We start from the raw sequence: 17245 nt of genomic DNA on the forward strand, positions 1-17245 counted from the left end.
TTTGCTGCTCATTTTTTCTGTCTTTGTGCTGCATTTACCTACCTTACAACAGTGACTGCACTTCAAAAGTAATGATTGATTTTCTTCAGCAAAACCTTTGAAGATTTAATTGGAAAGCATTAGAATGCTAGTGCTTAGGCAGAGCTTGAAGCCTAATCCTATAATTAGACAGACTGTTGTTGATTCATTATGCAGTACATGTGAGTGTGCCATGGAACTTTAATTTGCAGCTACGTAAATCTTCTCAGATTCATTCTTTACAGACTCATACTTGTGTTTAACTTGATATAGAGATGAAGTAATGTGGACAAGTATCAGTGGAAAAATGTACTACTCTTTCTATGTATAAATTTCTTTTGGCAATAAATTTTGTAATGGCTCAGTAAATATATCCAGTGAGTGGATGAACCATATAGACAAGCCAAGTACCAGGTTCAACCTGCCGTCGATGTTAAGTTAGCTGATTTCATCCGGTGTGGTATTGGGGGAACTACAATTGACATCCCTGCCCCTGGTTAGAGAGGGGAAAAGGGGTGATGGCTCTTGCTAATGACTATAATCAGTGTCCCCTGCTGGGGGCATGCATGTATGGACAGCAGGTAAGGACAGGAACATTCCTGACCTGTGATGCCCTCATGATGGAACAGCCTCACTGTCAAGGGTCACCCATGAACAAATAGCATTTGGGTGACTGCTGTCCCCGAAACATACTCCCCAGACAGGAAGGGACAAAAGTGCCGGAGAAAAATATGAGCAGGAAATAAATAAATAGAAAATATATCTTAAAAATCTTAAGTTGTCAGTAAAATACTACCAGTCTTTGTATGGCTAATGCATAGATATAGAATAGATGAGACAGAACATTCATTATGAGCAGTTCAACAGCACGAGAAAAAACACTCACTTGAACATTTGCTTAAACACAGTCCAAACATTGTGCATTGACTGTGCTGAATTGTATGCAGTAACGAATTATATAAAAGCTATTTCCTGATCCTGTAAAATTATATGACTGTGTATGTCATATATTTATGACTATACTGGATCATTTCAATTTAAAGGAATAAAATTCAAATAAAAATGTTGGAGAAAATTGCAAAATGCCATACATAGTTTTATATAATAAAATAAAATTTCCTTTTTCAGATTCTTAAACAGAAAGGAATAGCATATTAAAGGAGAGCACACAGTAACATTTGTGCCACAGAAATGTCAGGCAATGATGATCTCCAACTAGGGAGAATCTAACCATCTCCCCTTGACATTCAACAGCATTACCATTGCTGAATCCCCCATCACCAACAACCCGGGGGTTACCATTGACCAGAAACTAAACTGGAGCAGCCACAGATACTGTGGCGATAAGAGCAGGTCAAAGGCTGGGAAATCTGCAATGAGAAACCCCCTTCCTGACTCCCCAAAGTCTGTCCACCATCTACAAGGCAGTCTGGTGTGTGATGGAATACTCTCCACTTGCCTGGATGAGTGCAGCTCCAACAACTAATGTTGTCCCCTTGTTTAAGAAGGGTAGCAGGGATAATCCAGGTAATTATAGACCGGTGAGCCTGATGTCAGTGGTAGGGAAGCTGCTGGAGAAGATACTGAGGGATAGGATCTATTCCCATTTGGAAGAAAATGGGCTTATCAGTGATAGGCAACATGGTTTTGTGCAGGGAAGGTCATGTCTTACCAACTTAATAGAATTCTTTGAGGAAGTGACAAAGTTGATTGATGAGGGAAGGGCTGTCGATGTCATATACATGGACTTCAGTAAGGCGTTTGATAAGGTTCCCCATGGCAGGCTGATGGAGAAAGTGAAGGCGCATGGGGTCCAAGGTGTACTAGCTAGATGGATAAAGAACTGGCTGGGCAACAGGAGACAGAGAGTAGCAGTAGAAGGGAGTTTCTCAAAATGGAGACGTGTGACCAGTGGTGTTCCACAGGGATCCGTGCTGGGACCACTGTTGTTTGTGATATACATTAATGATTTGGAGGAAAGTATAGGTGGACTGATTAGCAAGTTTGCAGACGACACTAAGATTGGTGGAGTAGCAGATAGTGAAGGGGACTGTCAGAGAATACAGCAGAATATAGATAGATTGGAGAGTTGGGCAGAGAAATGGCAGATGGAGTTCAATCAGGGCAAATGCGAGGTGATGCATTTTGGAAGATCCAATTCAAGAGTGAACTATACAGTAAATGGAAAAGCCCTGGGGAAAATTGATGTCCAGAGAGATTTGGGTGTTCAGGTCCACTGTTCCCTGAAGGTGGCAACGCAGGTAAATAGAGTGGTCAAGAAGGCATACGGCATGCTTTCCTTCATCGGACGGGGTATTGAGTACAAGAGTTGGCAGGTCATGTTACAGTTGTATAGGACTTTGGTTCGGCCACATTTGGAATACTGCGTACAGTTCTGGTCGCCACATTACCAAAAGGATGTGAATGCTTTGGAGAGGGTGCAGAGGAGGTTCACCAGGATGTTGCCTGGTATGGAGGGCGCTAGCTATGAAGAGAGGTTGAGTAGATTAGGATTATTTTCATTAGAAAGACGGAGGTTGAGGGGGGACCTGATTGAGGTGTACAAAATCATGAGAGGTATAGACAGGGTGGATAGCAAAAGGCTTTTTCCCAGAGTGGGGGATTCAATTACTAGAGGACACGAGTTCAAAGTGAAAGGGGAAAAGTTTAGGGGGGATATGCGTGGAAAGTTCTTTACACAGAGGGTGGTGGGTGCCTGGAACGCGTTGCCAGCGGAGGTGGTAGATGCGGGTACGATGGCGTCTTTTAAGATGTATCTAGACAGATACATGAATGGGCAGGAAGAAAAGAGATACAGAACCTTAGAAAATAGGCGACATGTTTAGAGAGAGGATCTGGATCGGCGCAGGATTGGAGGGCCGAAGGGCCTGTTCCGGTGCTGTAATTATCTTTGTTCTTTGTTCTTTGTTCTTAACACTCAGGAAGCTTGACACCATCCAGGACAAAGCAGTCCGCTTGACTGGCACCCTATCCACCACCTTAAACTTTCACTCCCTTGACCACCAACAGACAGTAGCAGCAGGGTGTACCCATATACAAGATGCACTGCAGCAACTCACCTCGCCTCCTTTGACAGCACCTTCCAAAGCTGTGATCTCTTCCACCTAGATGAACAAGGGCAGCAGATGTATAGGAACCCCACCATTTGCAAGTTCCGCTCTAAGCCACACACCATCCTAACTTGGAAATATATTGCCGTTCCTTCACTATCAAAATCCTGGAACTCCCTCCCTAACAGCATTGTGGCTGTACCTGCACCAGATGGACTGCAGCAGTTCAAGAAGGCAGCTCACCACCATCTTCTCAAGGGCAATTAGGAATGGACAACAAATGCTGGCCTTGCCAGCGATGCCCATTAAATAAATTAAATAAACTTACAGCATTAAATAATCAGAATGGCAATCATAGATACTGAGCTCATGCACTAGTGCTGGAGTAAGACAGATTGGAAACTAAAGAGTAAAGGCTGCAACCAAAGAGAATTTAGAGCAGAGAATTAGAAATTATGGGGAGATGAATCAAGCCAGGGAATCAAATCATTCCATTGAAATGGGCATCAGCTTACCAATCATGCGGCACAGTGGCGCAGTGGTTATCACCGCAGCCTCACAGCTCCAGCGACCTGGGTTCAATTCTGGGTACTGCCTGTGTGGAGTTTGCAAGTTCTCCCTGTGTCTGCGTGGGTTTCCTCCGGGTGCTCCGGTTTCCTCCCACATGCCAAAGACTTGCAGGTTGATAGGTTAATTGGCCATTATAAATTGCCCCTAGTATAGGAAAGTGGTAGGGAAATATAGGGACAGGTGGGGATATGGGATTAGTGTAGGATTAGTATAAATGGGTGGTTGATGGTCAGCACAGACTCGGTGGGCCGAAGGGCCTGTTTCAGTGCTGTATCTCTAAACTAAACTAAATCTACTTCATCCTAGGACATTTGTTTTGGAGTAATAATGTGCATGTGGCAGTTCTTGAGGAGGACGGATAGAGGTCTTTAAGATTATGAAAGGGTTGATAGTGTAGATGTGGGGAAGATACTTGTGGTGGAGTTCAAAACTTAGAAGCCTTTAATATAAGACAGTCACTAATAAATCCAATAGTGAATTCAGGAAAAAGTTCTTTATCCGTAAAATGACAAGAACGTGGAACTTGCTACCACATGGAGTGGCTGAAGCAAATAGCATAGATGCATTTAAGGGGTAGCTAGATATAGATATGAGGGAGAAAGGAATAGAAGGTTATGCTGATGGGATGAGATGAAGTAGGGTGGGAGGAGGCTCATGTGGAGCATAAACACCAGAATGGACCAGCTGAATGGTCTGTTTCTGTATTGTACATTCTATGTAATTCTATGTAGTGTTTGACAAAAAAAATTAAAATTTTCTTTCAGATTAGAAGCATTTTCCCATTAGTATTATCTCTGTCATTTGATCCGTTCAATTATTAAGAGACTAGGAAACATAATTCTGTAATTATTTCTATAGTGAACATTCAGGTTTTCCTTTCAGAATCAAACAATAAAGTATCGCCCAGGAGAGGCAGAGTAAAGAGACGAGGTTACTGGTGCAAAGTGCAGTCTGAAGCGCAGAGATTCCCTGCTTCCAAAATATTATCGGACAATATGGACAAAGGAGTCTCTCATCCAATTTAGTTTCCTAAGCATAATGCTTTTTGGTTGGATCAACATATGTGATCATCGACCCTCTCAGCTCACTCGCCAAGTGCTACACTGCCTATGGTGGGGTATATTTTTCTAGTTCTTGTTTCCAAATGGAAGAAGTCTTCTGAGATGAGTCTGCCATGAAGACACTGGTGTAACTTAAGATACTACATGGGTTTAACTGGAGTATGTCTCCCACTAGATCTCAAATCTTTGGGCATGTAGAAGAGATGAGAAACTCTTTGACCTTGTTACATAATGCTGATTTTAACTGTGACTATCTTAATAATTAGGCAAGTTAATTTTATGTGAAAGATACTGAAAAAATCATAAGCAACAGTTTGTATTTGGGTTTCATACAGTTAAAACCTTTAGCAAGTCATGAGCTTGGATAATAACAAATTTATTTATTGTGACTACTACCTTCCCCAAATGGTCACCTGTGAGGAAAGAATCCTTTAAATCCCCAATATCTTAAAATTATATCTAAGAATACAGAGTTTAAGAAGGAAATAAAGATGTGTTCCGTTGGCAAACTGGAGTATTTTTTTTAATTTAACAATGGCAATGGATTTTTCTATAGAGTATTGGACAGAAACCAAAAATTCTGGAGTGGAACCAGATTTTCAATTCCAAAAAATAAGATTACAATGAACCACTCATCCTGTCCATACCTCGCACAGGTTGAATACTTTCTTGTCTGTAAAGTGGGTTAATAAATTTATCTCTGCCACATTCCCTGTCACATTGGCAAACATTAGCATTATTCTTGAGAGATATATATCCTAAGTATCATATGCAATTGGATATGACTGTCTTCCAACGGAGGGAGAGAAAGGAGGATGCTGAGGAATGACCTGATAGAGGTATTTATTATTATGAAATGATTTGACACAGTAACATAGAGAAAATGGTTCCACTTGTGGGGAGTCCAAAACTAGACATCACCAATCAATCCAATAGGGAATTCAGGAGAAACTTCTTTACCCAAACTGTAGTAAGAATGTGAAATGTGCTACCACAAGGCGTAGTTGAGATGAATAGCATAGGTGCATTTAAGGGGAAGGTAGGTAAGCACGTGAGGGAGAAAGGAGTGGAAAGACATGCTGAAAGGGTTAGATGAAGAGGGGTGGGAAGAAGCTCATGTGGAGGATAAACACCAACACAGTCAAGTTTGGTCAAGTGACCTGTGTCTGTGCTGTTGACTCAATCTAACACTAAGTCACAGTACAGACCAGTTTTTCAGAAACATCCAAACTTGACCCCTGCAAGGTACTTTTGTAACAAATTTATAAAATCAGCTGAAATAATAAAAGTTGTGCTATGGGGGGGGGGGGGGGGGGGAATGCTTAAGGCAGTAATTTAAGACAATCATTTAAAAAACCTTCAAATCCTTAGATCACAACAGTAAAATAAAATAGTTAAAAATACCATAAAATAACATCCGAACCACATCCCCTCCCCAAAATATATGGAAGACAATAGGTCCCACCAAATTAACCAGAAGGAGTCCCTGCTAAAGGAAACCGACCCTCCTAACAAGTCTTAGGTTTGACTCAAGCCCTGGGATCACAGGCAACTACTCACTTTCCCTTCAATAAAACTAGGGGATTTTGGTAATTGTTTATTTCTGATTTGAAGGAAGACACCTGCTACCCTGCCCTATCAACCTTCAATGGGATCATCTGGGCCAAACATCTCTCTCAAAGTTTCTTTTGACTTATACATCAAATGAAACATAACAAAGCTTAAAATGTGCTCTGTATTTTGCAGTCTAGAAGGTAAAAAGCATGCAAATGAATAAACCTACGCATGCTGAAATAACTAACCAGAAAGAAACCTGTACTGTACGTAGATACATGCTCACCTTTTAAACATCAGCTGGGAGGACAAGGCAATGGAACAGTAAAGTAGAAGTAAGTTTACAAGACTGTTCAAATTAATTAACCTTGACAGACAAAATCAGAAAAATGCTCCTTCTCTGATTATTTTCCACAGACAATCAGAAATTTATAAGATTTCTTTGCTCACTTATGTCAACATTTTAAGAAAGTAGAATTATTTCTTCAATGCAAAGAATTTTAGCAGGAATTAGTGACTTCTGGCCAGCCAGTTAGAACCCCAAAATTGTACAGAACCTCATACTAGTATCTAGTAACTTAACACCTGGAAATAGATAAATAAAACTGTTTATTGTCAGGCCTGTGTAAACTCCCAGTATAGCGCTAAATGGCATAGGCTGAGATTAAAAGTTAATTAGATTAGATTAGATTAGATTAGAGATACAGCACTGAAACAGGCCCTTCGGCCCACCGAGTCTGTGCCGAACATCAACCACCCATTTATACTAATCCTACACTAATCCCATATTCCTACCAAACATCCCCACCTGTCCCTATATTTCCCTACCACCTACCTATACTAGTGACAATTTATAATGGCCAATTTACCTATCAACCTGCAAGTCTTTTGGCTTGTGGGAGGAAACCGGAGCACCCGGAGAAAACCCACGCAGACACAGGGAGAACTTACAAACTCCACACAGGCAGTACCCGGAATCGAACCCAGGTCCCTGGAGCTGTGAGGCTGCGGTGCTAACCACTGCGCCACAATTAGTCGATATATCATCTTATAGGACTGGCATTTTGCCCCCATTTGACAAAATGATAATGACATAGTACCATTTGAAATCGTTGCTCTTGGTCGGGTAGCTGTAATTGACCCTTATGCTAGGAAGAGGGGAAAAGTCAAAGAGGACTCCTGCTGTTGACTGCAAATCAATGACAATAGTACCTGTAACGTTTAGTGGTAGGTCTGTGTTTCTCTAATGAAACTGCAGAAATAATTTTGTTTCATTTTGCAGTTAAAGGCTTACCCTGACTGCTGATTGGTTTCTAACTGAGAACAGTGACATCATGTGACATGTTTATTCATTTATGGAATGTGGGTGCCGCTGGCAAGGCCAGCATTTATTGCCCATCCCTAATTGCCCTAGAGAAGGTAGTGGTGAGCCGCCTTCTTGAACTGCTGCAACTCCTGTGGTGTAGATACTCCCACAGCGCTGTTAGGTAGGGAGGTCCAGGATTTTGACACAGCGACAATAAGTTAATGCCGATATATTTCCAAGTCAGGTTGGTGTCTGACTTAGAGGGGAAATCGAAGATTGTGGTGTTCCCATGTGCTTGCTGCCCTTGTTCTTCCATGTGGTAGAGGTTGTGTGTTTCAGAGGTGCTGTTGAAAAAGCCTTGGCCAGTTACTGCAGATGTGACGATTCTTGGGCTTAATTAATTGGTTGCATTCATCCTCATCAGTACATCAGGGAGAACCTTTCTGTGACAATATCTGCTTGACTGGAAATGTGGCAGTATATGTGTGCCTGTAGAAGTATCAAACCAGACAATCCTTTTCGGACAATAGACCTGAAGATGGAAAATCATTTTGGCTCATACAGACAGAACGTTTCTTTTTGCAAGGTGGGTTTTATACTTAACCTGTTTATAGTTAGTAGGTTTAATATAAAATGTACATTTATATAGCACTCAGAATGCGTACAAATACATCTCAGAGTACTTTACAGGGTGTATAAATTTAGGAAGGTATGTTTTTGTTTCTTATGTTTACTGCTGTAGCTCTGAGATTTCTGCTTGCACAATAAGGTAGAGAAGGCGCCAATATTGCCTCTCAAGGAGCTTCATCCTGCATAAGTTACAGTATTCCCAAGTGCTTCCATAAGCAGCAAAGCTAGTGCAGCAATACAAACAGCCTTTAGTGATGGAGGGCACCATTGATTTCTTCCTACCTGTCTGTATGGGCTAATGGTACTGTTTCCAGCCAGTACAATCTTCCATACCCAGTAATTTAGGACTTAGAATGAAAGCTTTTATACAACTTTTATACAACTACACCAATGCATTCAGAATATTAAATGCACGATTACAGTGTGATGTTAATTTATTAGCAGTAACTGTAGTGTCATTTATCATCTGCAGTTGTATTTCTACTACAAAATTATTTGTTGTGATTTTGGGAATGAGTGCATTGATTATTTTTAGTAATGATAGTAGATGTGTTCAAATAGTGGTTGGCAGCAAAGCATATCGATAATTATATTGGCTTCTGTACTTTAATAGGTAGTTATGCTTGAGCTGAAAGTAGGCAAATGGTAGAACTGCCAAATTAACTAAGCTTTGGGCCTCCATTCCTATTCAAAATGGGTGCCATGTGTCCTTCAAACATAAAATGGTGCTATGACTTGCATCTGCTACTCAAATGATATCAACAAATGATTAAGTTTAAATTACATTTTATGCATTTCATTTTTATAACATTGACCAAAATCATCAAAATAAATTGTGTTCTTTCATTTGTTTTTATTTCTGGCTGAATACAGGAAAATTGCACAGAGTCACAGAAAAACTATATGGCATATTAAACAATAAAAGCCTGATCATACTTGGGAGCACAGGAGTGAGGTTGTTAATGGTGGTGTAAGAAAGGTTTGGTGAGTGGGAAGGGAATAACTGATTTTTGTTAAGGCTTAGTGAGATTTGTGATCATCTGAGGTGGTTGTGAGTGCCTTTGTGACCTGGATGCATTGGGAATGTTAGTAGTATAGGCGGGTAAAACCGGTGTGCCTGGCACGGGTGAAATTGTTTTGAGGACTGAGGTCATGCACTTGTCTGTGGAAAATAGTGTGGCATTTAAGTCTCATTTGTTTTCATTGTTTAAAACAAAGGTTATAACAGATGGTAGCTGAGACAATTAGAGAGTCTCATGGGAAAATAGTGCCAGACATTACCTCATAATTGTGTAAATAGGATTTTTATTTCCCATAATCCTGGCTTGACAGGTGTCTAAGGTTTATCGATTGTTTGATTTCTATTATTTTTTCAAAATGTCCTTTCAACACATGTTTTCTATTGTGTTGTTGCTAATGAGCATGCTCACCTCAGGGTTTGTGACAATTTGGTAAACAAATGAAGTCCATTTTACATATGAGCATACGAATTAGGAGCAGAAGTAGGCCATTCAGCCCCTCGAGCCTGCTCTGCCATTCAATAAGATCATGGCTGATCAGTTTGTGTTTCAAATTCCACACTCCCATCTACCCCCGATAACCTTTTATTCCCTTGCCTAACAAGAATCTATCTACAATAATATAAAAGCAAAATACTGCGGATGCTGGAAATCTGAAACAAAAACAAGAAATGCTGGATTCACTCAGCAGGTCTGGCAGCATCTGTGGAAAGAGAAGCAGAGTTAACGTTTCGGGTCAGTGACCCTTCTTCGGAACTGACAAATATTAGAAAAGTCACAGATTATAAACAAGTGAGGTGGGGGTTGGGCAAGAGATAACAAAGGAGAAGGTGCAGATTGGACCAGGCCACATAGCTGACCAAAAGGTCACAGAGCAAAGGCAAACAATATGTTAATGGTGTTTTGAAAGACAAAGCATTAGTACAGATTAGGTGTGAATATACTGAATATAGAACATCAGCAAGTGCAAACCTGAAGAAAAACAACCTGAAAAAAACAGTGGGTAAGCAAACTGAACAAACTAAGATGAAATGAAATAAATGCAAAAAATGTAAAAAGGAATGCAAAAAAAAGGAAGAAAAAATAACTAAAAATGACTAAAAATGAAAGTAAAGTGGGGGGCTGTCATGCTCTGAAATTATTGAACTCAATGTTCAGTCCGGCAGGCTGTAGTGTGCCTAATCGGTAGATGAGATGCTGTTCCTCGAGCTTGCGTTGATGTTCACTGGAACACTGCAGCAATCCCAGGACAGAGATGTGAGCATGAGAGCAGGGGGGAGTGTTGAAATGGCAAGCAACCGGAAGCTCAGGGTCCTGCTTGCGGACTGAATCTATCTACCTCCGCCTCAAAAATATTCAATGACCCCGCCCCCACCACTTTCTGAGGCAGAGAGTTCCAAAGTCACACAGCCCTCTGAGAGAAAAAATTTCTCCTCATCTGTGTCCTAGTTCTGGACTCACCCACATGAGGAAACATCCCCTCCACATTCACCTTGTCAAGACCATTCAGGACGTTATATACTTCAATCAAGGCTCCCCTCACTCTTCTAAACTCCAGTGAAAACAAGCCCAGTCTGTCCAACCTTTCCTCATAAGACAACCTGCTCATTCCAGGTATCAATCTAGTAAACCTCCTCTGAACCGCCTCCAACTCATTCACATCCTTCCTTAAATAAGGTGAACAAAACTGCACAGAGTTTTCGAGATGTGGTCTCACCAAAGTCCTGTATAACTGAAGCATAACATCCTTACTTTTATTTTCAATTGCTCTCGTAATAAAGGATAGCGTTGCATTAGCCTTTTTTCTTACTTGCTGTGCCTGCATACTAACCTTTTGTGACTCATGCACTAGAACACCTAGATCCCTCTACACCCCGGAATTCTGCGGTCATTCTCCGTTTAAGTAATACTCTTTTATTATTCTTCCTGTCAAAGTGAACAACTTCTCATTTTCCCACATTATACTCCATCTGCCAGATTTTTGCCCACTTACTCAACCTATCTATATCGGTCTGCAACCCCCTTATGCCCTCTTCACAACATGCTTTCCTACCTATCATTTTGGCTGCAACAATATCCATATCACAAGGGCTTTACATCTAACTGGAATATAAATATCGAGCAATGAATGGGCATGGAAGGACAAAGAAGGCAAAGCCACTTTAAATCTGCATTATAAATCTAAAATTTTTTTATTACAGTGACCATTTAGGAATGCTCTGGATCAGAAGGTGGTGCTATTCCAGCCAACATTAGCAGCATCCAGGTCTTGGAACACGATGTACATCCTGTCTGGAGAAATGTGCAGGTGCTTGTTGACCAGCTCAAACAGAATTTTGGAGTATGTTTTGTACTGCTTGCTGCCAATTTTGCCATCAAGAAAGGTAAAACCAATCTTCCATTTTGCCAAACTGTGTTTGGAGACATTCCCTAATTCATTAGTTATTAAGTGACTGTATGTCATATTCATGTAGGGACTGGACTTATACCACAGCTGTGGTATATTTTACTGGGGCTCTCCTATTATCTTCACTTTGTGTAAGCACTGTAGTTTAACCTGTTTCCTGATGTTAATAAATCTCATCCAGAACTAGTCAGTAATTCTCCCTTTCCACTCTTATTAGTTAATAGCTGCCACTATCATTACAAATATGTGTTACTTTGCTAAATTTATTATGTAGCTTTTATTCCTTAATAATTCCCTAAATGTCAGAGCACTTAACAAAACATCAATAAAATATTTGGCTAAGAGGTAGTACAAACATGATGGGCTTAATGGTCGTCTAGTATGCTGTAAACCTCTTCAGTTCAACAGCCAGGACCCAATACAGAAGAACAGCATCAGAGTAATGTAATAAGGAATTAGCTAAATAGAAAGGAACCAGAGAAGTTTCAGAGCCCTGTATCTCACATTATGGAAGACCAGTTTCTCAAGATGTTCAAAGAGGTAGCAGACCATAGACTAAAGAGCTTTGTCTCAGATATAGAATTGAGTCTCTCACATTTAAACTTTTTCCTCTCCTGATAAAATGAGAGCATAGATTGAAGCGTCACATCAGAATACTTCAGGAGTTTAATTTAGTTGCTGCCAATTCATCCTTTCACTGCCGATAATAGCAAGAGAAAGCCTTAACATTGTTCTGATATCTGTGCAATAAAGAAGGCATTATTCCAATTCTCACACTATATCAGTTTGGCCTCAGGAGCCAGCCAGTAGAATGCATGTTTAATTTTCCAAGGAAAGATAACAGGTTTAGAGGAACATTTGTTGCTTTAGATGTGTTGGATACATAACATGAAGGCTGCATTATATTCCACTACATATGGATCCAGCTGAATCGCAAAGGGACTGCAGGCACCAGTCTGCCAGGGTACAATCATTAAGTGGCATAATGCAATTACTTAATTGTCTATCTCAGGATCTAGTGGGAGCTTCCTTGGGAGGCACAGAACACACTGCATGCGTTCAAGTCTGATGCATCCCAATGCCAGACCTAATGCATGACAATCCTAAGTGTTTGAAAAGTAAGACATTTCCATATAGTGTCTCCCCCATGCACACAAAAATCTGTAATAGTCAGATGTTACTGGTTACTGCACTAGGATATGCAAGATCTTGAGCCAACTCTCCAAATTCATCCATCTCAATATATTACAAAGCCTTCCACTATTCCATTTACATTAACAGTTCCAAGGCAATAGCCAAACCCATGATATGGATTCGTTCCCCCCCCACCCCCCCCCCCCAGCCCCAGGAGACAGAGTTCAAGTAACTTCCAATATCTTCAATGCAGGTGACTTTGACCATCACTGTTGCACTGGAATGAACAACCCTGAAAGTCTTGCGAAAACACTCCACTGCCAAGTTGATAGTTTGTAAAACTTTAAAACAGCAGACAGAAGCCCCAGACAGCACCTGGACTCGATGCCACCCTCAGTTCATTATGTCAACAATTTCAGAATCTCTGACTCTTCATAATGGCCAATCTGTCTTATGAAGGTATCTTCAATCGTGAGTGAAAGAATGATCAGAAGCCAACATAGGACTGTTGGCGGATATGATTGAATTTTAGCTAAAGGATAGGACATAAAATGTGTGATACCCCATATACCACCTGTGTATAGATTTAAGTATGCCAATCGCAAGGGGAGAGCCAACTGTGTAACAGCCCCGACAACCAATTTTATCTGCAGCACCCGTGGAAGAGTCTGTCACTCTAGAATTGGCCTTGATAGCCACTCCAGGCGCTGCTCCACACACCACTGACCACCTCCAGGCGCTTACTCATTGTCTCTCGGGATAAGGAGGCCAAAGAAGAAAGAATCATACCCTCATGTCCTCCCAGTGAACAGAATTCCAAAGCACCAACGCAAAATCGAAAGGCGCCGCCTAATTTGGAAATTCCGAATTCAAGTATTTCCCGTTGTTCCACTGTTGAATGACCCGCACAATAACTGCACTCAGCGACTTCTAACAAATCCACATTTCACGAATAATTCGGTAGAAACGTATCTTCGAATGACTGATTTGAACACGATTGATTAACAAGTGAACACAAGGCTGTGGTGCAGAAAGCTGAACGATTCAATTTGCACATTAACAGAAATCTTAATCTAAACTAAATCAGATTTATGGTAAAATATCTTCACGAAATATTGCTGGAGGATTCTGAAGATTCGATAGTGTTGTTTTAGCCGAGCGACCAAGACTACCCCTGCTGCTAAAAGTCAGGATAAACACAACGCTTGTTCGGTGACATAAATAGTTTGCAGTTACCTCGTTGCGCCATTAAATCGGAAGTTATATAAAGCGTTATCGGATCGGTCTGGCACCCTGAATAATAGGAGGGTAACAGGAAACGTTATTTTGGGGACTTGTGGCAGAAAAAAGCAACATCTAATCGCTGACATGTAAAGGATACCCAGAGAAAAGCTGATCAGGGCTCTGTGCAAATGTAGTAACTTCTATACTCGGCATTTGATGGTACTGGAAGTTTAAATGTAGGTGAATGGTAAAAGTTGGGTGGAACTCGAGTGTAAAGTGCGAAATGGAATTAGGCGAATTATTAAAAGTTGGGAATCACTGGTCATCCTTATAAAGCTAGGACTGTAGGTTAGTAGTAATTAACTATAAAAATAATGCAACATTAATCACAGATAAGTGTTAATTTACACGTTGGCCAGTGTACAATTCATGCATAAATGAGTGTGAAAATCCAATACATTTACAATCTGTATTATCAATGAGTGGATGGGGAGTTAAATGTAATGCTTCTGATAGTGTTGATAATAAAATGCACCAACTTCCAAACACTTCCCTCATTGCACAATTATTGGCAACATCTACCTTCCAATGGGCAGGCAGAATCTCCTCTCCATCCACCCTCCGCTCCTTCTAATGGCAGCTGGAAGGAAATTACTGGAAAAAGCTCTTGAGGTTTGTGCCCTACACAGCCTGCTGAGCTGCTGTCAGCTGGGTTTTTTTTTTAAATGTTGCAAACTCTTGAAGCAAGTGTGTGTGTGTGTGTTTTTTTTCTCGTGGCTGTGCAGAGCAGTGAAGCTGGACTGGATCTCGGTCTCGGAGCCGTATTCTCCTCCCCACCCCCAATAATTTTTTCGACATGTCTGTGAGCCTGGTATGAAATGTAATGTAATGATCTTACCTGCAATAAACTGATCGGATTTCAGTCCGAAGGCTCGAACGTCACCAGCAGCTGGTCCGGGGATGTGGGATTCTCCAGTGTAACGGCTCCTTACACAAGCCAAGGAGAGAGACTGGGCACTTCGCTAAACTTCAAGCTGTTGGAATTTATTGGAAGTTACTTTCGTTCGACCCTCCAAAAAAAGGTACAACGAGGTTAACCTAAAGTAATAAGAATTATTATTTTTTTAAAAACAGACATACAGAGCTAGTCTTCCCGAGAACTTTCCTAACATTACCCTTTACGCTCACCAGGGGCAAGTTAAATTAATCTGCGATTTTAGCTAGAAAACGGTATTTTGTTGTTACTTCGAAGCGGTTTGAATTTTCTCTGGGAGTGAGAGCGCTTCTGAGACCAAATCTGTAGACAATCGAGTGGAGTTGAAAGGTTTACCAAGTGAATTAAAGGCGACAAGATCTGTACTGCAAACCGTAGGTTCCAATTCAGATTAAAATGTCGATTCTCGCTATTAAATCCCCCCCCCCCCCCCCCACCCCCAAACTTTCAACCACTCCCGTTGGCATAATTTGCTCTGGTTTGATATTTTTATGAACTGTAATGCAGTCTTTTGGAGTGGTTTGGGGGACTTGTTCAAATTTCGGCACTTTTGGATTTTATTCAGGGATCTGAGTGCTGTCTGGATCTGAGTTTATTTCTGATGATACAGATTTGTGTCTCAAGATTCAAATAAGTGTGTGTGTGTGTTGGGGATAATATTGAGGGTATCAATACTGTCTATATCAGCAAATGTACTTCCTGACACTTCAGCAGTCTGAGTGCTATCACGTTACAACTTCAGTATTAAATAACTGAAAGTGGAATTATTTTTTTATCGTTAGCTGTTGTGTTATAGGAGAGACACCTAAACATGCATTTTAATGAGATTTTTGTACGGGTGTCGAACTTCTTCGAGTTTCTGGGGCTGTGCGACAGGTTGCCAGAGAGTGAGTACACAGCGCGCTCATGGAACAAGCGTTGCATATTGTTGTCGGTTATAACATTGTTCAAAATGAACACTGACGGGATTGACTATTTGGTGGGATTCACTAGTGCGATGAAAAATATGGATTGCATTTTGAATTCTAATTGTCTCATTTGAAGTTCAGAATTTTGGTGCCCAGCGGAGGCAGGAATGGCGATCAGTGCACTCAGGTCTGCTTAGATACTGTCGAGGCTTCTGAAATTGGGAAATTGAGGGTTGGGAAGATTTGTTTATCCAGCGTGTATTTATCAATTGGATCCACGGGAGGTTACATGGATGCCTAACCAACGGTGCTGATTGGTGGATAAAATCTTTGCATCCAAACGTCTTAATACTGGACATAACTGTTATTGTGACGAGACAGTCAAGAATTGGGATAGAAAATCCGTTTCATCCAAATGTACATAACTATCTAATGACTCAAAAGTGAGCTCTTAAAGATGAATTTGCAAGATTATGCAGCCAATTTTACACAAAGCATTGGTAAGTATGTTTATATACATGGGGTAGGATGTTCTCAGTACTGCAAAAACATTTCGCTGAATTCCAAGACCTTACCTAACATTAGCCTTCAGATCTCTCCTCCTGTTATAAGGGGCCTAGTTCCTGGAGATCACTAAAAATGCACAGCTTTTAATTCATTGCCAAGTAGTCGGACAAAGGTGTGCACTGTTTGTTAGAATAATGGTACCAACTGTGAAGAGGGGAAGGCGCAGATTGACTGTAACTCATATCCACTTAAAATGGAAGGTCCAAACCAATCTGTAGCCTAGATTTAATCCACTGGATATAAGGAGGTTTTCTTTCTCTCTCAAATACACATGATTGGCTGTGTATTTACAATTTTGCAATGCAATCACACTAGTCTTTAATCACAAGAGTCAAATGGGTCAAAAGTTAATTATTTTTTGAGATGATGGCAGCTCCTCTGTCATATTTTCATACATGCTGCAATCACACTGCAGATACTGGTCTCAGATTGGCATCTGTACAATGTGCCATTTGGTTGGCAGACCTAAGTTGTTCTGTCAGCTGCAACTCACACTGAGCCCAGGAACAATGGCATAGTGCACATGTAAGCACTCTGCTCCCCAGCTGCTAATTTTTAATATTAGAGAGAGCTGATGGAAGTAGCAGCCCCCCAATATCATTAAAAACGAGAAACATGTTTATGAAATTTACAGAAGATCCATTGGAATACTCAGGCATTTTTAAAACACAGCTTTTCATTGGGCTGGACAAATATCACATCCATTGTTAACTTCACGTGTTGCAAGGCTTTCTACCAGATGTGGTCCAACATTGCTTGCTTGGTTCTGAGTTACACTGCCA

Source organism: Heterodontus francisci, chromosome 33, assembly GCF_036365525.1.
Source record: "Heterodontus francisci isolate sHetFra1 chromosome 33, sHetFra1.hap1, whole genome shotgun sequence".
Taxonomy (NCBI): Eukaryota; Metazoa; Chordata; class Chondrichthyes; order Heterodontiformes; family Heterodontidae; genus Heterodontus; species Heterodontus francisci.